This window comes from Puma concolor, chromosome D3, assembly GCF_028749965.1.
Source record: "Puma concolor isolate L17-30 chromosome D3, mPumCon1.1.hap2, whole genome shotgun sequence".
NCBI classification, from domain to species: Eukaryota; Metazoa; Chordata; class Mammalia; order Carnivora; family Felidae; genus Puma; species Puma concolor.
In genome coordinates this window covers 57,268,073-57,295,339 of record NC_141678.1, presented here as the reverse complement: position 1 = coordinate 57,295,339, position 27,267 = coordinate 57,268,073, and the positions used below count along the sequence as shown (strand labels likewise).

General features: G+C 38.4%; 1 long non-coding RNA gene across 1 annotated transcript in view; it reads left to right on the top strand.

Annotated features, from left to right (window-relative positions):
- The window catches only part of LOC147575585 (uncharacterized), a 39,793-nt gene that overhangs the window by 7,762 nt on the left and 4,764 nt on the right, over positions 1 to 27,267 (top strand). The window lies entirely within an intron of this gene.

Here is a 27,267-nt window from a genome sequence, read left to right as displayed (position 1 = left end):
TTAGTAGTTGCCAGGAGTTAGAGGTGGGATAAATAGGCAGAGCACAGAGGATTTTTAGGACAATAAAAATACTCTGTATGATATTATGATGGATATATGTCATTATACATATCTCCAAGCCGATAGAATGTACAAGACCAAGAGTGAACCCTAAGGTGGCCTATGGACATTGAGTGATTATAATTTGGCAATATAGTTTCATCCTTGGTAACAAACGTACCACTTTGGTGAATGATGTTAATAATGGGGGAGGCTATGCATGTGTGGGTGTGGAAAGTATATGGGAAATCTCTGTACCTTATATATATGTTTTGTGAACCTAAAATTGCTCTAAAGTCTTATCCTAAAGCAATAAAATAATAAATAATACCCACAGGAAAGTAAGAAAATGAGAACTAAGAAGTTAAAAGCAAAACAAACATTTAAAAAAGTGGTAGACTTGATCCTCACATCAATAATCACATTAAATGTAAGTGGTCTAAATATACCAATTAAAAGATCGGCAAGCTGAATTTTAAAATGTCTCAACTGTACACTATCTATAAGAAACTCACTTCTAATATGACAATTTAGGTAGGTTGAAAATTAAAAGATGGGGAAAGACATATGCAAAAACCAAAGCAGGTGTGGTTATATTCTCAGACAAAGAAGACTTCAGGGCAAAGAAAATGAAAAGAGATGGGAAGGAACATTACTAATGATAAAAAGGTCAATCCCTTAAGAAGATATAGCAATATTACATGTGTATGCATGCTCTAAACACCAGCACTGCAAAATCTGAAGGAAAGACTGATAGAACTGAAAGGAGAAATAGATCCACAAATAAATTTGGAAACTTCAACATCCCTTTCTCAACACTGATAGAACAATTAGAAAATTAACAAGGATATAGAAGAATTCATCATCCTAATTCTCAACCAATGGAATCTAATTGAATTTACAAAACATTCTACCCAACAAGAGCAGATTACACATTTTTTTTCAAGTGCCCATGGAACATTTACCAAATGTCATGAAGTAAATCTCAACAAATTTTTAAAAATGTAAATAATACAGATGGTGTTCTTTAACTATAATTAATTCAAATTAGAAATAAATAGAAAAAAGAGGACAATTTCTAAACACTTGGAAACTGAACAACACTCTTCTAAATAATACACATGTCAAAGAGGAAGTCTCAAGGGCAATTAAAAAGATGAACATGAATGTTAACTGAATGAACTGAATGACAGTGAAAATACAACATATCAAAATGTGAGACACAGCTGAGGAAGTGCTTAGAGGGAGATTTATAGCACTAAATACTTTCATAACAAAGAAACAATGTTTTAAACCAAAAGCACAAGCTCCCATCTTGAAAAACTGGACCAAAATAAGCAGAAAGCAAGCAGAATAAAGGAAATAATCAAAATCAGGGCAGAAATCTAAGGAATTCAAAGCAGAAAAATAATAGAAAATAATCAACGAAACCAAAAGAGATTCTTTGAAAAGATCAATAATATTGACAAACTTCTAGAAGGACTGACAAATTTTTAAAATGGAGAAGAGAAATGATCAGTATCAGGAGTGAAACGGGGAATATCACGACAGACCCTGCACAAGGATAATAAAGGAGTCCTACACGACTCAATGCACAGTAATTCAACATCTTAGATGAAGTGAACCAATTCCTTGAAAAGTAAAACTATCAAATTCATGTAATCTAAAATAGTTTAGCCCTATAACCTTTGAGATACTGAAGCTGCAGTTTAAAATCCTGTAAAAGAAATTTCCAGGTCAAATGGCTTAGCTGGAGAATTCTAAACATCCGAAGACTTCTAAATTGTATAAATCTCTTCTAGGGAACACTTCAGAATTAACCTATCGGACTGCACAGTGATAGCACAAAAAAGAATCCCTCATAAATATAGATGCACTATAAAAGAATTATACACCAAATGGGTTTATTCCAGGGATGCAGTGGTATTTCATTATTTGAAAATAAATCAATGTAATCCACCACTGCATTAGTTTCTTATTATTGCTGTTACAAATGAACACAAACTAGTAGCTTAAAAACACAAGTATATTATCATACAATGCTGGAGATCAAAAGTCCAAGTTGAGTTTCATTGGCCTAAAATTAAGATAATAAAAAAATTTTTTTAAGGTAATTGAAGTAGGGCTATGTTCCTTCCTGGAGATTTTAGGAAATAATCTGTGTTTTCACACTGTCTAACTTCTAGGGACTTCTTGCATTCCTTGGCTCATGGCCCCCTTCCATCTTCAAAGTCAGCAATGGCCAGCAATGACCAGTTGAGTCTTTGTTATATCACACATGACTCTGGCACTGACTCTTCTGCCTCCCTTTTTAACATTTAGGGACACTTGTGATTGCACTGGGACCACTCAGATAATCCAGGATAATTTCCCCATCTCCAAGTCAGTTGATTAGCAACCTTATTTCCATCTGCAAACTTGATTCTCCTTTGCCAAGTAACCTAACATAATCACAAATTCCGAGGTTTAGGACATGGCCATCTTTGGGGGCCATTATGCTGCCTACAACAATTAGTCCTCTGGTTGCCTGCTACTTGGCCCTGTCTTGAGCCCTTTCCCTTCTCCTAGCTTTTGCTTGAGCACATTGCTGTCTAATCTTCCAGCTTTCTAACCTTGTCCCTATGCCAGAGCCTTGCCCTTGCTGCTCCCTGGCCTGGAAAACAGACCAATTGTCCCACAGCTTACTCTTTTGTACCTTTCAGGCTGTGGTCAAATAGTCCTTCCTCTGGTAGGCTGACCTGAGACAAAATGGCTCCCTCCCCTCTGTTATTTCATTAGCTGCATGAGTTTTCTTCAAGGCGCATTGTTTGTTTTGTTTCGAGGTCTCTCCACTCCTCCTCCTCATGTCAGCTATGTGGGGACAGGAAGTTTGGCATTCTGAGTCCTTAATGGAGTGGATGTGGAGGAGGCTCTTAATGTATATTTGGTGAATTAATGAACGAGTAAACGACAATCATCTGCAAATAATGAGAACAAATTGTTGTTCTTGATGATATTTTTTTTTGCCTCCTTTCTGTTTCATGTCCTGATGCATTGCCCAGAGCTTCCGGAACACTAGTATAGTGCTAATGGTGATAACAGGCATCCTTGTTTTGTTCGATTTAAATAACAGAGTCTCTAGAATTTTATCAAATATAATATTGGCTTTTGGTTTAGAATAACAAGTTAAAGTACAAGAGTACTTTGTTTTTTTAAGGCCATTTTTTAATGTTTACTTATTTATTTTGAGAGGGAAAGAGCACACTCGCAGGGGAGGGGCAGAGAGACAGGGACCCAGAAAGAGGGACAGACAATCCCAAGCAGGCTCCATACTCCGTGCAGAGCACAGGACTTGATCTCATGACTTGAGCCAAAATCAAGAGTTGGACGCTTAACCTACTGAGCCACCCAGGCACCCCAGTACAAGAGTACTTTAAAAATAACATGTTAAACACATGTTTTTGCAACAAGTCTTACTAGTAGTGTTTTAGCAAACATTTACTGATAGAATTTATGCATAGATATTTTGTTAAACCTTAGTTACATTTTGAGACAATCCCAACTTGTTGAAGTAATTGTCCTTTTAATCTAATGTTGAATTCTCTTTGTTAATATTGTGTGTAGGAGTGTTGAGCCTGCAATCATGAGAAAGATTGACTGAGACTTTTCTCTCTTTCAGTTCTCTGTTTCAAGTCCTCTTTTTATCCCTAAAGCGGCCTGTGAAACAGCCTCCCCTGGAAGGTTGCACACTGAGGGGCGGGCTGAGCTGAGTAAAAATGGGAGTGCGGAAGAGTAAACACTAACAGGTTTCTTTACACTTTTTGCAGTTGTATGTGTTTCTTGGCTGGAGTTGAATCAAGCCATGCGTTGGTCAAGGAGGACCAGATTGGCACTTTTCTGAACGGGATCCTCTGTGGGCTGTCCAGCTGCAGGGGATCCTTGGTCTGGTCTGGCACACAGCCAGGTGCAGCTGCTCCCACCACTGGCCCCTGTCCCAGCAGAAGCAAATGCTAACCGAGGAAGGGAAAGGTCATTTGTTAATGCTGGCAAGATGTTATAACTCCCCAGTGAGGAAGCCATTTTATGTATGTATGTATGTATGTATGCATGCATGCATTTAGGGGGGGAAGGGGCAGAAAGAGGGAACTGAGGATCTGAAGCGGGCTCTGCACTGACAACAGGGTGCCTGATGTGTGGCTTGAACTCTGGAACCCAACCCTGAGATCGTGACCTGAGCGGAAGTGGGAAGTTGGACACTTAACCGACTGAGCCACTTAACCGGGTGCCCTGAAGAAGGCATTTTAGAGATGACCAGACTGAGGCACAGACAAGTTACTTGCTAAAGATCCCCCGACTGATACATGGCCCACCTGGGGTTTGAACCAGTGACTGACTTGAAGCCTGTGCTCTTCCCATAGTGCCTGTGTCTCCTTTCACGGTCGGCACCCTTACTTTGGCCATTCAAATGCCATAGTTAGGAGCAATGTCCCTCTCCTGTCCTCCCACAGGACAGGGAGTGCAATGTCTCCTGCTGTCCTGAAAAGTGACAAAGGCCCAAAGCTGAAGACAGAAGGCGAAGATTCTCCCCGGCCTTTGAGGCAGGGGCTGAGGTGGGCCAGCCCCTCCACACAGGCTTATAGGGAAGCAGTAGTTTCTGACCCAGCCCGTTCTGCCTTCAGACCTGTCCCATGTTCAGCTTCCGAGCCTGCGTCTGAACACTGAGCTGGGGAGGGGTGGCAGCCAGTCCTTCTGAAGAAACTCGTCCCTTCCTGGGTGTGTCCCCACTCAGCAGAGCAGGGTGCCTGCCTGGAGGGAGCCTGGCATTGGCACCGCACACGCTGCCCAGATGATCAGTCAGCAGGCTTGCTGGGGTTCCCTCTGCCACCTGAACAGCAGAGAGAGAATGTCCGGTGACAGCTGCCTGGGGAGGGGGCCCTAGTTCCTAAAAGTCAAGAAGCAAGATGGCAAAGGCCTGCCCGCCTAGGAGTTGGTCTCAGAGAGCAGTTCCCACCCCACACTAGAGGGGACTTGGGGAAGAACTAGTGCACAGTGGACTGGAAGATCCCCCCCCGCCCCCCCCCCCCGCCTCTACCAAACACACTCTGGGAAGGAAGAGAAGAGAAAGGAGAACTCAGCTCAAGATGGGATATCAGAATGAAACAAATGAAGTGGCTAGAAAGCTGTGAAACTGGGCCAAGGCATTCTTAAGGGAACTGCTCCCAAATGAGGGAGACCTCCAGAAGATGGCGGGGGGACAGTTACAGGGACAAGCGGAACCATTTCAGGTTAAGGCTTCACAATAACTGGGTTCCACACTGTTGGTTGACTGACACCCCGCCCCCACCTGAGTGGAGGAAATGGAAATCCTGGAGTCAACAGGCATTTGGGGAAATAGACCCTCAACCACTTATCTTCACACGCGCTTTGGTTTGCCGTGAAACCTTTAGCTCAAACCGACAGCATTTCAGACAGGCCTTCAGAAACGGTTGGGTCGTCTGCTTGGCAGCTCCCCTGGCCTTTGTAGCTAGACCAATGCCTCCTAATGGGCTAGGGCTCTTCCCTTCTTGGTGAGCCTTTGCTCTTGGTGAGCTTTGATAGCGGATTCAATAATCTTGCTCATCACTAGTTGTTCAGATTTTCTGTTACCTCATGATTCAGTCTTGGCAGAAGAATGTTTCTAGGATTTTATCCATTCTAGTTTATTCAATTTGTTGGCGGATAACTGTCCCTAGAATTTTCCATAACGCCTTTTATTTCTGTGGTATTGGTGATAAATTCTTCTCTTTTATTTAGGATTTTAGTTTTGAATCTTTTTAAAAAATTAATCTAGACAAGGGTCTGTCAATTATATTGCTCTTTGAAAAATCTTAGTTTCAAGGGACGCCTCAGTGGCTCAGTCGGTTATGCATCCTACTTTGGCTCAAGTCATGCATGGTCTCAAGGTTCGTGAGTTCGAGCCCCGCATTGGGCTCTGTGCTGACAGCTTGGAACCTGGAGCCTGCTTCAGGTTCTTTGTCTTGCTCTCTCTCTCTCTCTGCCCCTCCCCCGCTCACACTTTGTTTCTCTCTCAAAAATAAGCATTAAAAAAAAATTGTTTTCAGTCTCTTAGTTTCAGGGCACCTGGGTGGTTCAGTCAGTCAAGCATCTGACTTCAGCTCAGGTCATGATATCCTGGTTTGTGAGTTCAAGCCCCGCATCGGGCTCTGTGCTGACAGCTCAGAGCCTGGAGCCTGCTTCAGATTCTGCGTCTCCCTCTCTCCCTGCCCTCCCCTGCTTGCACTCTGTCTGTCTGTCTGTCTCTGTCAAAAATAAATATTAAAAAAAAAAAATCGCTTAGTTTCATTGATTTTTTTTTTAAGTGTTTTTCTCTTTATTTAGTTTATCTCTGCTCTAATTTTTATTTCCTTCCTTCCATGTTTGGGTTCTTCTTTTTCTAGTTTCTTGAGGTATTACCTTAGGTTAATTTGAGATCTTTCTGCTTTTTTATAGTCCTCATTTACAGTGATATGCTTCCCTATTAGCACTACTTTCACTATATCCCATATGTTTTGGTATATTGTGTTTTATTTTTCATTTGTCTCAAGGTATTCTCTATTTTTTTTTGTAAATTCTTTGATGCACTGATTGTTTAAGAGCGTATCATTTAATTTTCCCATATTTCTGGATTTTCTGGTTTTGTGCTATAGATTTCTAGTTTCATTCCATTGTGATAGGAAAAGGTAACTTCATATCTTGTTTTGTGACCTAACATGTGGTCTATCATGGAGGACGTACCATGTGTACTTGAGAAGAATGTACATTCTGCTCTTGTTGGGTGGAGTGTTCTATATCTTTGGTAGGTCCAATTGTTCTATAGTGTTATTCAATTCTTCCATTTGCCTATTGATCTTCTGTCTGGTTGTTCTATGCATTATTGGAAGAGTGGAATTGAAGTCTTTAGTGCTGTGTTGATGTGTATTTCTCTCTCCTATTCCTTTTTTAAAAATTCTAGTATAGGGGGGCCTGGGTGGCTCATTGGTTAAGGGTTTGACCTCAGCTCAGGTCATGATCTCTTGGTTTGTGAGTTTGAGCCCTGCATCAGGCTCTGTGCTGACAGTCCAGGGCCTCCTTGGGATTCTCTCTCTCTCTCTCTCTCTCTCTGCCCCTACCGTATCTCTCTCTCTAAAAATAAATAAACTTAAAAAAAATAAAATAAAAATTCCAGTGTAATTAATGTACAGTGTTATATTAGTTTCAGGAGTACAATATAGTGACTTAATAATTCTATACATAACTCAGTGCTCATCACAAGTGTACTCTTAATCATCTCCACCTGTTTCACACATTTCCCCACCACCTCCCTTCTGGCAACTACCAGTGTGTTCTCTATATTTAAGTTTTTTTTTTTTTTTTTTTCTGATTTAGTTGATTTCTTAAATTCCACATATGAGTGAAATCATGGTTTTTGTCCTTCTCTGGCTTATTTCACTTGACATTATACCCTCTAGATCCCTCCATGTTGTGGCAAATGGCAAGATTTCATTCTTTTTTTATGCTGAGTAATGTTCCACGTATGTATGTGTATTTGTATGCATGCATGTATATATACATATACGCCACATCTTTACCCATTCATCTATTGACAGGCACTTGGGCTGCTTCCATATCTTGGTTATTGTAAACATAGGGGTGCATAGATCTTTTCAAATTAGTGTTCTCATATTGTTTGGGTAAATACTTAGTAGTGGAATTACTGGATCATATGGTAATTCTATTTTTAATTTTTGAGGAACTGCCGTACTGTTTTCCACAGTGGCTATATCAGTTTGCATTACTACTACAGTGTAAGAGGGTTCCTTTTTCTCTACATCCTTGCCAATCCTTGTTGTTTCTTGTGTTTTTGATTTTTAGCCTTTATGGCATGTGTGTGGTGATCTCTCATTGTGGTTTTGATTCGCATTTACCTGATGATGAGTGATATTGAATATCTTTTCATGTCTGTTGGCCATTTGTATGTCTTCTTTGGAGAAATGTCTGTTCATGTCTTCTGCCCATTTTTAAACTGTTTTTTTTTTCCAGTTTTGAGTTGTATACATTTTTATATATTTTGCATACTAACCCCTTATCAGATATATCATTTGCAAATATTTTCTCCATTCAGTAGGTTGTCTTTTGTTTTGCTGTTTCCTTTGCTTACAAAATCTTTTTATTTTGATGTAGTTCCAGTGGTTTATTTTTGGTCTTGTTTCTCTTGCCTCAGGAGACATATCTAGAAAAAATGTTGCTACTTGTTTTGAATAATAGTAATTCATGATAGCCACACTTAGTTTTGGGGAGAAAAGCTTTATTAATTATAAGGGAAAGGGAATATAAGGAATTAAACAATTATAGTTAACATAAAGAGGGAAAGAGTGTAGAGAACAAAGAAGTCTTAATACATCAAATTGGGTACTCACAGCATCCAGCCTCCTGCCTGGGGAAGCCTCATGGTGAGCAGTGGGTTTGAGTCCCAGTTGAGGGTCCTGGGAAGAGCGTCCTCCCCTCAGGTGAGACACTTCCAACTCAGTATTTCCACCAGCGCCACACACACACACACACACACACATACATACATACATACATACATTACCCATGTATGATTTATGATTGTTCATTAAGTTTGCCTAATTGCAGTGCTGAGCAAGCTGTTTTTTCTGTTTCTCATATGGTATCACACAGTGTTAGGGGCCTGGGAACCTGCATATTTCTCTTCCCTCTCCAATCCAGTCCATGGAGCCAGACGGGTCTGACTCAAGGTGGTGAGGCAGAGTAATCCCTCTTAGTGTCAGGACAGAAGGGCCAGTTCTGACCCTGAGTCCAGAAATGGAATACAAGCCAAATAAACCCATGTATGTGCAGCTCTGGGCAGAAATGTTTGACAAGTCACAAACAACTTCTATATAGAACACTGCAGCCAATGTCAGAGAAATTTCTGCCTGTGTTCTCTTCTAGGATTTTTATGGTTTTGGGTCTCACAATTAGGTATTTAATACATTTTGAGTTTACTTTTGTGTATGTATAAAGGAGTGGTCCAGTTTCATTCTTTTGCATGTAGTTGTCCAGTTTTCCCAGCACCATTTGTTGAAGAGACTGTCATTTTTCCACTGTATATTCTTGCCTCTTTTGTCATAGGTTAATTGACCACATAATTGTGGGTTTATTATTGGGCTCTCTATTCTGTTTCATTAACCTATGTGTCTGTTTTTATGCTAGTACCATACTGTTTTGATCACTACAGCTTTGTAGTATATCTTGAAATCACTGATTGTGATACCTCCAGCTTTGTTCTTTCTGAAGATTGCTTTGGCTATTTGGAGTTTTTTGTGGTTCCACACAAATTTTAGGATTATTTGTTCTAGTTCTGTGAAAAATGCTGTTGGTATTTTGATAGAGATTGCATTAAATCTGTAGATTTCTTTGGGTAGAATGGACATTTTCACAATTTTTGTTCTTCCAATCCATGAGCAATGGAAATATCTTCCCATTTGTTTGTGTCATCTTCAATTTCTTTCATCAATGTCTTACAGTTTTCAGAATACAGGTTTTCCACCCCCTTGGTTAATTTTATTCCTAGATACTTTATTATTTTTAGTGCAATTATAAATGAGGTTGTTTTCTTAATTTCTCTTTCTGCTACTTTATTATTAGTGTATATAAATGCAACAGATTTCCGTATATTAATTTTGTATCCTGTGACTTTACTGAATTTATCAGTTCTAGTAGTTTTTGTGTAGTCTTTAGGGTTTTCTATATATAGTATCATGTCATCTGCAAGTAGTGAACGTTTTATGTCTTCCTTACCAACTTAAGTGTCTCTTATTTCTTTTTGTTGTCTGATTGCTATAGCTGGGATTTCCAGTGGTCTGTTGAATAAAAGTAGTGATAATGGACATCCTTGTCTCGTTCTTAATCTTAGGGGAAAAGCTCTCCATTTTTAACCATTGAGTATGATATTAGCTATGAGTTTTTCACATATGGCCTTTATTTTGTTGAGGAATGTTACCTCTAAACTTACTCTGTTGAGAGTTTTTATCATGAATAGATGTACTTTGTCAAATGTTTTTTCTGCATCTATTGAAATGATCATATGGTTTTTAGCCTTTCTTTTGTTGATGTGATGTGTCACATTGATTTGCAAATATTGAACTACACTAGCATCCCGGGAGTAAATCCCACTTGATCATGGTGAATAATTTTCTTTAATGTAGTTTTGGATTCAGTTTGCTAATATTTTGTTGAGGATCTTTGCATTTGTGCTTATCAGAGATTTTGGCTAGTAGTTTTCTTGTTTTGTAGTGCTGTTATCTGGTCTTGGTATTAGGGTAATGCTGGCCTCATAGAATGAATTTGAAATCTTTCCTTCCTCTTCTATTTTTTGGGATAATTTGAAAAGAATAGTTATTAACTCTTCTTTAAATATTTGTGTAGAATTCTCCTGTGAAGGCATCTGGTCCTAGACTTCTGTTTGTTGGGAATTTTTTATTACTGATTCCATTTCATTGCTGGTAATCAGTCTGTTCAAAATTTCTATTTTTTCCTGATTCACATTTGGGAGGTTATATGTTTCTAGGAATTTATACATTTTTTTAGGTTATCCAATTTATTGGCATATAGTTTTTCATAATATTATAATCATTTGTATTTCTGTGGTGTTGGTTGTTCTTTCTCTTTTATTTCTGATTTTATGTGAGTTCTCTCTCTTGGTGGGAGGGATGAGTCTGGCTAATGGTTGATCAATTTTGTTGATCTTTTCGAAAAACTAGCTACTGGTTTCATTGATCTGTTCTATTGTTTAATGTTTTTTCATTTCTATTTCACTTATTTCTGCTCTAATATTTATTATTTATTTCTTTCCAATGGGTTTGGGGTTTGTTTGTTTTTCCTTTTCTAGCTCTTTTAGGTGTAAGGTTAGGTTATTTTTTGGAGCTTTTTCTTGCTTCTTGAGGTAGGCCTGTATTGGTATAATTTATCGTCTTAGAACAGCTTTTGCTACATCCCAAAGATTTTGAACTGTTGTGTTTTCATTTGTCTTCATGTATTTTTTTACTTTCCTCTTTGATTTCTTGATTGACCCATTCATTGTTTAGTAGCATGTTATTTAATCACCATATATTTGTATTCTTTCCACATTTTTGCTTGAAGTTGATTTCTAGTTTCATAGTGTTGTGGTCAGAAAAGATGCAATGATATGACTTCAGTCTTTTTGAATTTATTGAGACTTGTTTTGTGGCCTAACATGATCTATTCTGCAGAATGTCCCATGTACTCCTCAAAGAAAAGTGTATTCTGCTGTTTTAGATGGAATGTTCAGAATATATCTGTTAGATCCATCTGGTCCAATGTGTCACTCAAAGCCACTGTTTCATTGTTGATTTTCTGTTCAGATGATCTATCCATTGATGTAAGTAAGGTGTTAAAGTCCCCTACTATTATTCTATTACTATCAGTTTCTTCCTTTATGTTTGTTAATAGCTGCTTTATGTATTTGGGTGCTTTTATGTTAGGTGCATAAATATTTACAATTGTTTTATATTCTTTTTTTTAAAATTTTTTTAAATGTTTATTCATTTTTGAGAGACAGAGAGAGGCAGAGCATGAATGGGAGAGGGTCAGAGAGAGAGGGAGACAGAATCTGAAACAGGCTCCAGGCTCTGAGCTGTCAGCACAGAGCCCAACGCGGAGCTCGAACTCACGGACCATGAGATCATGACCTGAGCTGAAGTCGGACACTTAACCGACTGAGCCACCCAGGTGCCCCAATTGTTTTATATTCTTGTTGAATTGTTCCCTTTATGATTATGTAGGGTCCTTCTTTGTCTCTTGTCTTTGCTTTACAGTATATTTTGTCTGATGCAAATATTGACGCATTGACTTATTTACTTCGATTTGCATGATCAATGTTTTCCATCCCTTGACTTTCAGTCTGCATGTGTCTTTAGGTTTGAAATGAGTCTCTTGTTGGCAGCATATAGATGGGTCCTGCTTTTTTCTTCATTCATTTACCCAATGTCTTTTGACTATAGCATTTAGTTCATTTACATTCAAAGTAATTGTTGATAGGTATCTATTTACTGCCATTTTATTACTTGTTTCATGGTTGTTTTATACTTCTTGTCTTGCTGTCTTCTCTTGTGGTTCGGTGGCTTTTTTTTACTGATATGCTTGGATTCCTAGGTCTTTATTTTTTGCATATATATTACTGGTTTTTGATTTTTGATTACCATTAGGTTTATATATAACATCTTATGCATATAGCAGTCTATATTAAGCTAATGGTCACTTAAGTTTGAACCCATTCTAAAAGTACTAAATTTTAACTTCCCTGCTAGCTCCACATTTTAGGTATATGGTCTCATACTTTAAATCCTTTTATTTTGTGAATCCCTTGACTTTTTTTTTTTAAGAGAGCACACAAACCAGAGAGAGGAACAGAGAGAGGAGAGAGAATTTTAAGCAGCTCAGTGCAGAGCCTCATGTGGGGTTTGATCCCAAGTGTTGGATGTTTAACCAACTGAGCCACCCAGGTGATCCTTGACTGATTTTTATATTATACTTGATTTACTGCTTTTGTGCTTTAATCTGTGTACTGGTTTTATACATAATTAATCTACTTTTATTATGTTTATATGTACCTGTGAAATTTTTCCTTGCCTACTTTTCTTATGCTTATGGTCTTTACTTTTCACTCAAAGAATCCCCCTTTAACATTTCTTGTAAGGCTGGTTTCTTAGTGATGAATTCCTTTAACTTTTGTTTAGGAAATTATTTTTTATGTTATTTATTTATTTTGAGAGACAGTGGGGGGTGGGGAGGGGATGAGCAGAGAGAGCAGGAGAGAGAGAGAATCATAAGCAGGCCCCATAATTGGCACAGAGGTGAATGAGGGGCTTGATCCCATGACTATGAGATCATGACCTGAGCCGAAATCAAGAGTCAGACACTCAACGGGATGAGCTACACAGGTGCCTCTGTTTAGGAAATTCTTTATCTCTCTTCTAGTCTGAATGATAGCCTTGCTGGATAGAGTACTTTTGGTTGCAGGTTTTTTTCCTTTCAGTGCATTGAAAATACCATGCCACTCCCTTCTGGTCTCCAAAATTTCTGCTGAAATATCAGCTGATACACTTATGAGATTTCCCTTGTGTGTAACTGGCTTCTTTTCTCTTGTTGCTTTTAAAATTCTCTCTTTATCACTACTTTTTGCCATTTTAATTACTATATGTCTTGGTGTGGACCTCCTTGGGTTGATTTTGGGGGACTCTCTGTGTCTCCTAGATCTGAATATCTGTTTCCTTCCCAAGATTCAGAAAGTTAGCAGCTATTATTTCTTCAAATAAATTTTCTGCCCCCCTTTTTCTTCTCCTTCTGGGATCCTTATAATGTAAATATTATGCTTGGTGGTATCACTGAGTTACCTAAGTCTATTTTCATTTTTTATTTTTTATTTTTTTCTCTCTCTCCTGTTCAGCTTGATTGCTTTCCATTACTGTGTCCTTGAGGTCACTGATCCATTCTTCTGCTTCCTGTAGTTTACTATGTATTCCATCTAGTGTATGTTTAATTTTGGTTGTTGATTTCTTCATCTCTGGTTCTTTTTTCTTTTCAGTCTCAGTGTTGAGGATCTCACTGAGGTCTTCCACTCTTTTTCCAAGTCTAGTGAGTATCTTTGTGCCCATTGCTTTAAATTCTCTATCAGGCATACTACTTATCTCCATTTTGTTTAGCTTTCTTGCTGTGATTTTGTCCTGTTTTTTCATTTGGGACATTTTCCTCTGTCTCATCATTTTATCTAACTCCGTGTGTCCGTTTCTATGTGTTAGGAAAGTTAGCTACATCTCCTGATTTTGAATGTAGTGCCCTTATGAAGAAGAGGTCCTGTAGTGCCCTTCAGTGTAGTGTACCCTGTTCACCAGAACCTGGCACTTCAAGAGTGTCTGCTGTGTGTGTTGCATGTGCCCTATTGTTGTGGCTGAGCCACTTTTGCCTTAATTTCAGTCATTTGCAGTGGCTCTCTTTGTCTATTGTTGGCAGGATTTGGTCCCTCCGTTTTTAAGGGGTCAGTCTGGGGCTGATTGGGGCTTGAGTTGGGTCAGACCAGGTGTTTGCCAGAGCTGTGGTCACTCCAAACTCAGGGTGTTCTCCCTGCATTGTCTCCTAAGAGGATATGTTGGTGGGTGGGGCCTACAGTCAGACCAGATGTCTGGCCAGAGCCCACTCCTGGGACTGACTTGAACTGTTGTATGTGGTTATCTTCCCCTCTGCCTAGGGCAGGAGTCACTTTGGAGTGGTACTGGCCACTGTTGGGTTTGCTTGCACAATGCCATATTTGTGGCACTGCTTTAGACGGATTTCTTCTGAGGGCCGATTGGATGGGGCAAGTCCATGGAAGAATATGGGGAAGTGGCATGCTGTTAGCAGTCTAGCTGGAGAGTGTTCCTGCTCTTTCCCACAGGTGTCAGTGTATCTAGACTGGAGGGCAGAGGGGGAAATGGCACTGGCCAGCTTTTCAGTTCTTGGAGAAATCTAAGGATCCCTGCCTGTTCTGAGATTGGGAAATAAATCTCTTGGTATACCCAAGACATTTTTCAAACTGCTGCTTCTATGCTGTATCTCAGTGGGGCCATTTGTTATGCTGTCTCTTTAAGGGTGAGGACTGTTTTGTCTCTCTCTCCTGCTCTCTCAGAGCAGAGCTGATGATTTTTAAAGTTACAAGAGTTAAGCCCCACTGATAGTAAAAATTCAGGTAATTAAGCTGCTCTGGCTTTGAAAGGGAAATGTTGGGGGGATTGCTTTTCCCAGTGTGGGTCCCCATACCTGGGGTCCCTGGTGTGGGGTCTGTTCCTCTCCCTTTTCCATGCCTGTGGTGTCCTTCCTCTCATGGACAATCTCACTGGTCATTTTGGTTCCTAATCATATCTTAACCCTTCTTCCCCTCTTCAATTGTGGACTCTTCTCTACATTTAGCTGTGGAGTCTGTTCTGGGTTGTTTTCGGGGTTATTTGCAGTGATGTGGGTATTATCTAGGTGTATCTGTGGGAGGAGGTGAGCCTAAGGTTCTCCTACTTTTCCATCTTCCCTGGAACCTTCTCCCTCCTATTGTATCAAAGTTTGCCTCATGTATTTAGGAGCCCGGAGCTGTGGTGCATAGATATTTATAACTGATAGAGCTTCTTGGTAAAATTGATCCCTTGTTTCATTATATTGTATCTTTTTTTTTTTTTTTTTTTTGTCTTTTTATTCTTAGAGCAGGGAGAGGGGCAGAGTGAGAGTGAGAATCAGGTTCTCTGCTCAGTGTGGAGCCCAACTCAGGGCTCAATCTCACAATCCTGGGATCATGACCTGAGCTGAAATCAAGAGTCAGATGTGCAATCAACTGAGACACCCAGACGCCTCTCCTTCTTTGTCCTTTATAACAGTTTTTTATTTAAACATTGTCTGACTTTAGTATAGCCACTCTTATTCTATTTTTGGTTAATTCATACAGAATATCTTTTTCCACCTTTTCACTCTTAGCCTATGTGTATCCTTAGGTCTAAAGTCTCCTATAGATAGCATATAGATGGATCATATATTTTTAAAATCCATTCACTCAATCTGTGTGTTTTGTTTGAGGAGTTTAATACATTCATATTAATTTTTTTTACATTTATTTATTTTTGAGAGAGAGAGAGAGAGAGAGAGGGAGACACAGAATCCAAAGCAGGTTCCAGGCTCTGATCTGTCAGCACAGAGCCCTATATGGGGCTTGAACCCATGAACCACGAGATCCTGACCTGAGCTGAAGTCGGACGCTCAACTGACTGAGCCACCCAGGCACCCCAATACATTTATATTTAAATTAATAACTGATAGGGAAGGACTTACTATTGACACTTTGTTTTCTGTATGTCTGTAGCTTTATTGTCCCTCCTTTCTTCTCTCACTGCCTTCTTTTGTTTGATTTTTTTTTTTTTTGTAGTGGTATGCTTTGATTCCTTTCTCCTTTCCATATATACATATATAATATATATATATATAATATATATATATATAATATATATAATATATATATACACACACACACACCATATATCCATATATACACATATATATGCTATACATATTTTCTTACATATATACATATATATGTATATATATACATATATACCATATATCCATATATATATGCTATATGTATTTTCTTTTTTTTTCTGCTATATATATATATGCTATACATATTTTCTTCGTGGTTTATCATTGCAATTAAATATCCTGGAGTTGTAGTCTGTTTTAAACTAATAACTTCAATTGTATATAAAAACTCTACTCCTTTGCAGCTCTACCCCATTACTTGATGATACTGATGTCACCATTACATCTTTAAATACTGTATGCCTATTTTTTAAGGTTTGTTTGTTTGTTTGTTTTAAAGTTTATTTATCTTAAAGTTTGTTTTGAAAGAGCACACAAGCAGGGGAGGGGCAGAGAGAGAGGGAGAGAGAGAATCTCAAGCAGGCTCTAAGCTGTCAGCACGAAAGACTTGTGCAGGGCTGGAACCCACAAACTGTGAGATCATAACCTGATCATTACTGCATACCTATTGCTATAGATTTATTGCTGTTTTTATTTTTGTTAATTAAATTTTTGCACCAAGGGGTGCCTGGTTGGTTCAGTCCTTGAGCATGCAACCATTGATCTCGGAGTCATGAATTGAAGCTCCATGTTTGTTGCAGCGATTACTTAAAAATAAAATATTTAAAAATAAGTATATGCACCAAAATTACAATTGTAGAAGTTACTATGTTTTTTTCATTTATTTACGTTTATTGAACAGCCTTATCTTTTCATACAGATTGGTGTTGCTCTTTACCATTTTTATTTCAACTCGAAGGACTCCTTTTATCATTTCTTGTAGAGCAGGTCTAATGGTAATGAACTCCCTCAGCAGTTTATCTTGGAAGCTCTTAATTTCTCCCTCATTTTTGGAGGACAGTGTTACCAGATAAAGTATTCTTGGTTGACTTTTTTCTGCTCCAGGCTCTGAGCATTTTGAATATATCATCCCACTTCTTGCTTTCAAAGTTTCTGCTGAAAACTCTGATATCCTTTGTATATGATGAATTACTTTTTCTCTTGATGCTTTCAAGATTTTGTCTTTGACTTTAGATAATTTTTTTAATGTTTATTTATAAGAGAGAGAGAGAGCACAAGCATGAATGGGGGAGAGGCAGAGAGAGAGAGAGACACAGAATCCGAAGTGGGCTCCAGACTCTGAGCTGTCAGCACAGAGCCTGATGCAGGGCTTGAACTCATGAACCTTGAGATCATGATCTGAGTTGAAGTCAGATGTTTAACCAACTGAGCCACCCAGGCACCCCTAGACAATTTTATTATCATGTGTCTTGATGTAGTTCTCTTTGAACTTATTCTAGTTGGAGTACTTTGAGCTTTTGGAATCTGTATGTCTATTTCTTTCCTTGGATTTAGGAAGTTTTTGGCTCTAATTCCTCCAAATAAATTCTCTGACCCCATTTCTCTCTTTTCTTCTGGGATTCCCATAATGTGAATATTGGTCCCTTTGATGGCATCCCTTAAGTCCCTTAGGCTCTCTTTACTTTTCTTCATTCTTTTTTCTTTTTGTTCTTTGACTTGATAATTTAAAATGACCTGTCAAGTTTGTTTGCCTGATCAAGTCTGCTATTGAATCCCTCTACTGAATTTTTTAGTTTAGTATTTATATTTTTCAGCTCTAGAATTTCTGTTTGCACCTTTTGTATACTTTGAAATAAGATAGATTGATGCCTCTAGCTTTGTTGTTCTTTCTCAAAATTGCTTTAGCTATTCAGGGTCTTTTCGTGGTTTCATAGACATTTGAAGATTATTCTGAGAACAGTGGCATTGGGATCTTGATAGGGGTTGCATGGAATATTTGAATGTTTTGAGTAATATGAGCATTTTAACAATAATAATTCTTCCAGTCCATGAGCATGGAATATCTTTCCATTTAGGTGTGTCTTCAGTTTTTTTCATCCATATCTCATAGTTTTCAGTATACAAGACTTTCACCTCCTTGTTGAATTTATTTCTAGGTATTTTATCTTGCTCCTCATCTTAGAGGAAAAGCTTTTAGCTTTTCACCATTGAGTATGATGTTAGCTTTTTGTTGAGGTATGTTCTCTCTATATCCACTTTATTGAGATTTTGATGTGATTTTTATCAGAAATGGCTGTTGAATATTGTCACCTGCTCTTCTGCATCTATTAAGGTCATAATATGTTCATTTTATTAATTTGGTGTGTCACATTGATTGATTTATAGATGCTTAATCATCCTTGCATCCCTGGGATAGATCCCACTTGATCGTGGTACCATCTTCCATTCTTCTCCTGAGTTCAGTAAGCATCTTTATGACCATTACTTTGGACTCTTTATCAGGTAGATTGCTTATCTTCATTTCATTTAGTACTTTATCTGAGGTTTTGTCTTGTTCTTTGTTTGAAACATATTTCTCTGTCTCCTCATTTTGTTAGACTGTCTGTTGGTTTCTTTGAATTAAGTGAATAAGCCACCTCTCCTCGCCTTGGAGAATTAGTCTTGTGTAGGAGATGAAACTTACCATTCAACCCTGTTTTTGCTCTTGGTTGCCTGTCAAACCTGTGATTGTCCAAGAAGCCTATTTTATTTTTAATAGTTCCCAGTGTTTGAGGATCTACTAAGACCTGTTAGTGTCCCAAATGGGAGGGTATCTGTCACCACCCAAATTTAGGCTGCTTGGAAGCCAGAACCCTCAGCAGCAGCTTTTAAAATGCAGATATATACAATCCTGTGGGACTGCAAGCTTAATCCCTGCTGACCACTAGAGCCATGCCATCTGGAGATGTCCCACAAAAATCAGGGCTCCATATGAGTGTATAAGCTCCCTTCTGAGAAGTAAAAGTCAACGGTAGTGAAGCAGAGGGAGAGCTAAAATATAGTATTCCCCAGCCTGCATTCCCTGTCACCTATGTATCTCCTAGATGTGTTCCAAAGCAGAAGCCTGCCCCTCAAATCTGCCCCTCTAATCTATGTGCTCCAATACAAGCACATAGACCTCTTTTACAGAAAGACTGTGGGTGTGATTCAATATGTTGTCTGTGCAGTGCCTTCAGGATGGTAGTTGGCCAATAACTGTCTCTCCAATTGTTACAGTCCTGTGGGACCCAGGAACACAAGCTCCCCTGGCCACCAGCTAGGCAGTCAAGGGGCATTCCATGGGTGGCAGCTACAAAAATCAGATCACCATTCATAAAAACTGGTGCATGTAGGAGCTCCCCTCTAAGCGATACTGATGCTCTGGAGTGCAGCAGATGGAGAGCATGAAGATGGTACCTACTGTCTAGAGCAAGGCAGAGTGGGAGTGCAAAGATGGCTTCCACCTGGAAAAAAAAAAAGAGTGCACACCAGCTTTAACATGAAAGAGGGGAAGAGTGCAAAGATGGCATCCACCAGCTTCTGTCCCCCAAGGAGTACCCTAGCAGGCACCTGCCCCTCAGATTGACACTTAAATTTAGGTGAAAGACTTGTATACTGAAAACTATGAGATATGGATGAAAGAAATTGAAGACATGCATAAGTGGAAAGATATGCCATCCTCATGGACTGGAAGAATTAATATTGTTAAAATGCCCATATAACCCAAAGCATTAAAATATTCTATGCCCTATCAAAATTCCAATGCCATTTTTCTCAGAAATAGAATAATCCTAAAATTTGTATGAAACCATGAAAAGACTCTGAATAGCTAAAGCAATTTTGAGAAAGAAGAACAAAGCTAGAGGCATCACATTATCTTAAAATCAGGTTCCTTTCAAAAGACTACTTCTGTTCTAGGTTGTGGGGTGAGTGAGTCCACATAAAGGCATTTTAAGACCCATTTCTTAGTTCACCACAGCCCCATGGGTCTCATGGGCATGAACACCAATGGTTTCCAAAGCTAGATGTTTTGGGGTTGTATCTCAGGTGCCAGTATTAAAAATTGGGGTTCCCAGTGTGGGGTACAAAACCATTGTTCCTCAGGGAGAAGCTCTGACTTCTGTGTTCCCTCCCATTTGTGGGTCATAATGCTGGGCATGGGGTTTATGGCAAGATTGTGTCTCAGCCTTTCCTACCATCTTCATTGTGTGTGTGTGTGTGTGTGTGTGTGTGTGTGTGTGTGTGTGTGTGTGTTCTTCATTTGCCTGATGTGAAGGCATTTCTCCACTAGTTTTTAGGCTTTTTTTCCCACAAGATTTGCAGCTATAGATCTGGTGTGTCCATGAGAGATGGGTGAGTTCAGGATCTTCCTACATTGCTGTCTTGAACCGGACTCCAAATCTTTTAGATTTGGTCTAAATATAATATAAATATATTTGGTCTACAAATAGACCAAGTTCTACTTCTATATTTGCTTTTCTACCTTTGCTGTTACTTTCGGTTTTATATCTAAGAGATTATTGCCCAATGATCACGTCATGAAGATGGCGGATAAGTTTTCTTCTAACAGTGGTACAGTTTTAGCTCTTATATTTATGTGTTTGATCCATTTCGAGTTAATTTTTGTGTGTGATATGATATAGGGGGTCTCCTTTCTTTTACATGTAGGTATCCAGTTGTCCCACCACCATTTATTGGTATTCTGTTAAATTTTCTTCACACTTTTGTTGAATAAGTATAGGGGTTATTTCTGGACTCTCAATTCTATTGATCTGTGGGTCTATACTTATTCCAGTACCACACTATCTTGAAAACTACAGCCTTGTAGTAAGAAATTGGGAAGCTTGAGTACTCCAACTTTTTTCTTCTTTTTCAAGATTGTTTTGGCTATTCTGGGCGCCTTGAATTTCCATATGGATTTTAGGATCAGTTTGTCAATATCTGCAAAAAGACACTTGGGATTTTGGTAGGCATTACATTGAAATTGTAGCTCAATTTGGGAGAAATTACCATCTTAACAATATTACTTTGATTCATGAACTTGTGCTGTTTATTTAGATCTTTTAAAATTTCTTTCAGTGATGTGTTTTAGTTTTCAATGCATATGTCTTGTACTTTTTTGCCAAATTTGTTGCTAAGTATTTTATTCTTTTTGACACTATTTTAAATGTTTTCTTTTTAAAAATGTTTGTTTATCTTGAGAGAGAGAGAAGGGGAGAGAGAGAATCTGAAACAGGCTCTGAGCTGATAGCACAGAATGTAGGGCTTGATCTCATGAACCATGAGATCATAACTTGAGCAGAAGTCAAGAGTTAGACACTTAACTGAGCCACTCAAGCCACCCTTAAATGTTTTCTTAATTTTATTTTTGAACTATTTATGCTGGTGTACAGAAATACAACTGATTTTTCTGTATTGATATTGTATTCTACAACCTTGCTGAATTCATTTATTCTAATAATTTTTTAAAATGTTTTTTCATTTTTGAGAGACAGAGCATGAGCAGGGGAGGGACAGAGAGAGAGGGAGACACAGAATCTGAAGCAGGCTCCAGGCTCTGAGCTGTCAACACAGAGCCCCAAGTAGGGCTCGAACTCACCAACCACAAGATCATGACCTAAGCCAAAGTTGGACACTTAACCAATTTATCCACCTAGGCATCCCTCTAATAATTTTTGATGGACTTCCTAGAATTTTTTAATATATGAAATGATGTCATCTGCAAATAGAGATAGTTTCATTTCTTCTTTTTCTATGTGGATGCCTTTTGTTGCCTCAAAGTTGCCCTGGCCAGAGCCTCCAGTACAGTGCTGAATATACACAGCAAGAGTGGACATCCTTGTTATCTTCCTGTTCTTAAGGGAAAAGCATTCAGTCTTTCCTTATTAAATATGATGATAGATACGGATTTTTCATAGAGACCCTTTATTGAATTGAGGAAGTTCCATTCTATTGAGTTTGCTTCATCAGGAAAGCATGTTGGGTTTTGTCTAAATCCCTTTATTGCATCTGTTGAAATGATCATGCAGTTCTTTATTCAAATAATATAGTGTATTACATGGAGTTTTATATGTTGAACCAACCTTGCATTCCTAGATAAATCCAACTTTATCATGGTTTGTAATTATTTTAATATACTTCTGGAATTGGTTTACTAGTACTTTGTCAAAGATATTTGCATCTATAATAATCAGGGATATTCATCTTTATTTTTTTTCTTGTGCTATCTTTGGCTTTGGTACTGGCACCATAGAATGAATTGAGATATTCCTCTTCTTTTGTGAAAGAGTTTGTAAAGGACTGGTGTTAATTCTTCTTTAAATGGTTAAGTGGATGCACTGGTTTGGATAGTGTTTCCCCCAAATTCGTGTCTACTCAGAAATACTTCAAAATAGGACTTCATTTGAAATAGAGTCTATTATTTTCCTGAGGCTGCCATAACACAGTGCCACACATTGAGTTGCTTAAACAGAACTTTACTGTTCTTGAGTTCTGGAGGCCCAAAGTCCAGAATCCGGGTTTTGGCAGGGAAGATTGCTTCTAAGGGCTGAGGGATAATCTTGTTGTATGCCTATCTCCTAGCTTCTGGTAGCTTCAGATATTCCTTGACGTATAGATGGTTCTACCCATGTCTTCTCACCATTTTTTCTGTCTCTCTGTGTCCAAATTTCCCCTTTGTATAAGGACATCAATCATATTGGATTGGGGCTCACCCTTATGATTTCCTGATAACTTGATTACTTCTGTAAAAAACCCTGTTTCTAAATAAAGTCACATTCTGAGGTACTCAGGGTTAGGGCTTTATCATATCTTTGTTGGGTGATGTAATTCAACCCATAACAGTGTTTTTGCAGATGTAGTTAGGAAAGAGGAGGACATACTGAATTAGAGTTAGTCCCAAATCCAATATAACTGGTATCCTTATAAAAAGGAGAAACACAGAGACACAGAAAGTATAATGCCATGTGTAGACAAAGGCAGAATTTGCAGTGAGATTGGCAGTAATCATGGAAGGGAGGAGGGGGGCATGAAACATTATTTCTCAGAGTTTTCGTTGTTTTCTCTCTTTTTAGGTCTCAAATGCATGTATTTTATCCTCAAGGCTGTTTTTCCCTCCCTCAATCTTTTTCTCCATCTGTGGTTTAGTTTGGAAAATTTTTTTTAATGTTTATTTTTGAGAGAGACAGACACAGAGTGCGAGTGAGGGAGGGACAGAGAGAGGGAGACACAGAATCTGAAGCAGGCTCCAGGCTCTGAGCTATCAGCACAGAGCCTGATGTGGGGCTCAAACCCACCAACTACAAGATCATGACCTGAGCTGAAGTCAAACGCTTAACTGACTGAGCCACCGAGGTGCCCCTAGTTTGGAAATTCTTTATTGACTTGTGTTCAAGTTCACTGATCTTTTTTCCTAATGTGTCACAATAAATTGATTTTTTAAATATTATTCAATTTTAGGATTCTTTTCTCCTGTCCAGTTTCTAAATTTCTTCTGAAATTTTCCACATTTTGATGATATCAGTTTTTTATCTTAAAAGAAACCCCACTTTTATTGATGAACTTATCTGCTAATTCCATCATCTAGGTCATCAGTGAGTCTTTTTGTTGACTATTTAAAAAAATCTACTTTCTTGTTTCCTCATTACTTTTCATGCTATACTGGACAACTCAACATTGTGATTGGTGCACCAAACAGTTCTGTATTATGTCCTCTTCCTCTGAAGACTGTTTATGCAAGTTAGCAGATTGTTGGCAGATCAACTTGATGTTGCAGAGGCCTGGTTTTATATTTTGTTAGGTATGGTCTTTCTGCATTTTGTCCTTGGCCCTAGGAATAGCCCCAAGTCCTTAAGAAATGGTCTTTATTCCTACACAGGGCCTTGGGTTTCAATACATAGGCATACTTTGTTTTATTGAACTTCTTTTTATTGTTTCATGGACACTGTGTTTTCTACAAATTGAAGGTTTGTGGCAACCCATTGAGCACCTCTACTGGCACCATTTTTCAAGTGGCATTTGCTCACTTCATGTCTGTGTGTCACTTTTTGGTAATGGTTACAATATTCCAAACTTTTTCATTTTTATTATATTTGTTATGGTGATCTGTGATCAGTGATCACAACTTACTCAAAGTTCAGAGAATGGTTTAGCATTTTTTAGCAATATTTTTAAATTATGAATGTACATGGTTCATGTTTTTAGATGAAATGCTATCACACACTCAACAGATTACAATATGGTGTACACATTACCTTTATATGTACTGGGAAGCCAAAAAAAATTGATTTGACTTGTTTTATTGCGATATTTGCTTTATTGCAGTAGTCTGGAATTGAGCCTGCAGAATCTCCAAAGGTATGCTCGTAAAGTCTAAAGTGTTGATCAAGCCCCTCCAAATGGGAAGTTTTTTCTGTGGACTTCTTGGAGTCTCATCCTGCGCACATTCAAATCATTCCAGCAGTTGAGGAAATTCATATGCAGATTTGGGGGCTCCTCTGTGACTCCCTCTTTTAGATATTCTCCAATCTCCAGCCACTCTGCTCATAAATACGGTCTAAGACAACAATTTCTATCTGTATGACCACTACCTCTAGTGTGTTGTGTACATTGGAAATGTTCTTTGGGGAAAAGACATACATATGTTACCTTATATAGAAGGTCCTTTTTAATAAGGGTTGAATCCTCTACATTTTGTGTCCTTTGTTCATTTCCCAAGGCTTTAAAACGTTTAAAAAATTATTGTCCAGGACTATTAATTTATTGGCAGGTTTAATCTGACACAAGCTTTCATCACTTTGCCAGAACTTTGTTTTGGTAATACCTTGGTGGCTCATTTTCTCTTTTTAATAATTTCATAATTAACTTGTGAGCATATAGGGGCCTGGATTAATGTTTCCCCCCTCCCCCCACCCAAAGAAATACTGTATTCTCATTGTTTCCAGCAAGTGCCATAAATCTAGATTCACTCTATTTTCTTGATCTGCAGACTTTGTAACTGTGGTTTTAAACTCTTGATCTATTTAAAAGCAGGCCTTGGGGTGCCTGGCTGGTTCAGTTGGTGGAGCGTGCCGCTCTTGATCTTGGGGTTGAGTTCAAGCCCCATGTTGGGTGTAGAGATTACTTGAAAACAAAATCTAAAAACTAGGCCTTATGATCACAGTGGTGGCATCATCCTTGCCACCATTTACTACCTAGAAAAAGGGCAGAGTCTGTCAGATTTTACCCTTTGGTTTCCTTTACAAGGCAGACTTCTTTATGCATCCTTTTTCTTATAGAGCTCTCTGAATTTTCCAATTTTATGTAGGGATCTTTAGTTTAATTCCCCAGCTTTGTTCAGGGCCAAGGCCTAGGAACTATCATTCCCCAAGCCCTGGTTATTCTATTTTGTTCTTAGGAGAGGAAAGGCTTTCACGTTTAACCATTAGCTCTGTGACTTGTGTACTTATCTTCCCCCCTGCCTCACCGGACCGTAGGGTTTTCCCGTATTTTCTTGTGAGTTCAGTTGAATATGTTTGTTGCAATTTAGCCAGTCTTTGGGTATTGTGTAGCAGTGGAAGGCTATTTAGAAAACTCTGATACCAGCAGGGTATTTTATTTCCCCCCAGCACTTTATTGAGGTATACAGATGGCAGAATGCATATATCCTAAGTATATAGCTCAGTAAAACTTTAAATTATCTAAATAATTTGCATCATCTAAATCAATTTATAGACTACTTCCATCATTCCAGAAGGTCTTCTCATGCCACTTCCAAATCTATACTCACCCAAAGGTAAGCACCTTAGGTTTATTTGGCCTATTCTTGAGCTTCATATAAAAGTAGTATGTCTAGCATTCTTTGTTCAATACTTTTTCTATTTATCCCTATTCTATCAGTAATTCCTTTTTTTAAAATTGTAGACTAGTATTTCAATAACTATTTGATTATCCATTATCATGCTGATTGGTATTGGTGTAGTTTCTAGTTTGAGGGTTATTTTACATCTGCTTTGAATATTCTTGTATGCATCTTAATGTGGGCATATCCCCTCATTTCTCTTGGGTTTTATCTCTAGAAGTGAAATCAGAGTAGGCATACATTTACATTTATAAGAAACTGGGAAGCTGTTTCCTCAGGTGATCATACTTACACTTTTGCCAGTTTCTATACCTTCTCACCCTCTGGGCAAGTGTGCAACAGTTATTTCCTGGTGGTTGCATTCTTCCTTCCCTCATGGCTGATGCTGAACACCCTTCCCTATGCTAATTGCGCATTTGGATAGCTTCTGTGCAGTGTGTATTCAAGTCATTTATTAACTTTTATATTGTGTTGCTTTTGCAGTGGCTTTTAAAAGTTGTTTTTCTGCATACAAATCCTTTGTTATGTGTATTGCAACTATTTTGTCCTTGGCTGCAGCATGGTTTTTCACTTTATCTTTTTGATGAGAAGAATGTAATTTTGGTGAAATCAAATCAGTTTTCTTTTATGGAGTTTATTTTGTGTCCTAAGACATCTTTGCCTATCCCAAGAGTCACGAAGATATTGTTTTCTTCTAGAAGATTTATTGTTTTGTCCTTCACATTTAGGTCCTGTGATCCATGTTGAAAACATTGTGCATTGTGTGAAAGTATCAATATTCAGAAAGTTTCTCCATGGAGTTGCTTGTGTTTTTTTGTTGAAAAGCCAATGACCATACACATGTACGAGTCTGCTTCCCAATTCTCTTCTATCCACTGATTAGTCCTGAACCCTAGTACGACTCTCTTAATTACTGTAATTTTAAAGCAAGTCATGAAATTGAGTAGTGTTAAGTCTTCCAACATTTGCCCCCTCCTTCAGGACTATCTTGGTTGTTCTGGGTCTGTTGGATTTCCATATATATCTGCAAATTTCTACAAGAAAGCCTCAGCGGAAGGATTGTTTTTTCACTGAAATTTGAATTGATTTCTGTAAATCAATTTGTGGGAAACAGATCGTGATATTATGCAGCCTTTCAATTCATGAACATATTTATTGCAGTGTTCTATATAGTTTCAGCAACATTTTGTAGTTTTCAGGATAGAAGTCTTACATATCTCTTGTTAACATTCTAGATATTTGACTTATTTGATGTGATCACAGATGGTAATTTTAAATTTTAATTTTTTTTTTTTTTTTTAAATTTTTTTTTTTTTTTTTTTTTAACGTTTATTTACTTTTGGGACAGAGAGAGACAGAGCATGAACGGGGGAGGGGCAGAGAGAGAGCGAGACACAGAATCGGAAACAGGCTCCAGGCTCTGAGCCATCAGCCCAGAGCCTGACGCGGGGCTCGAACTCAGG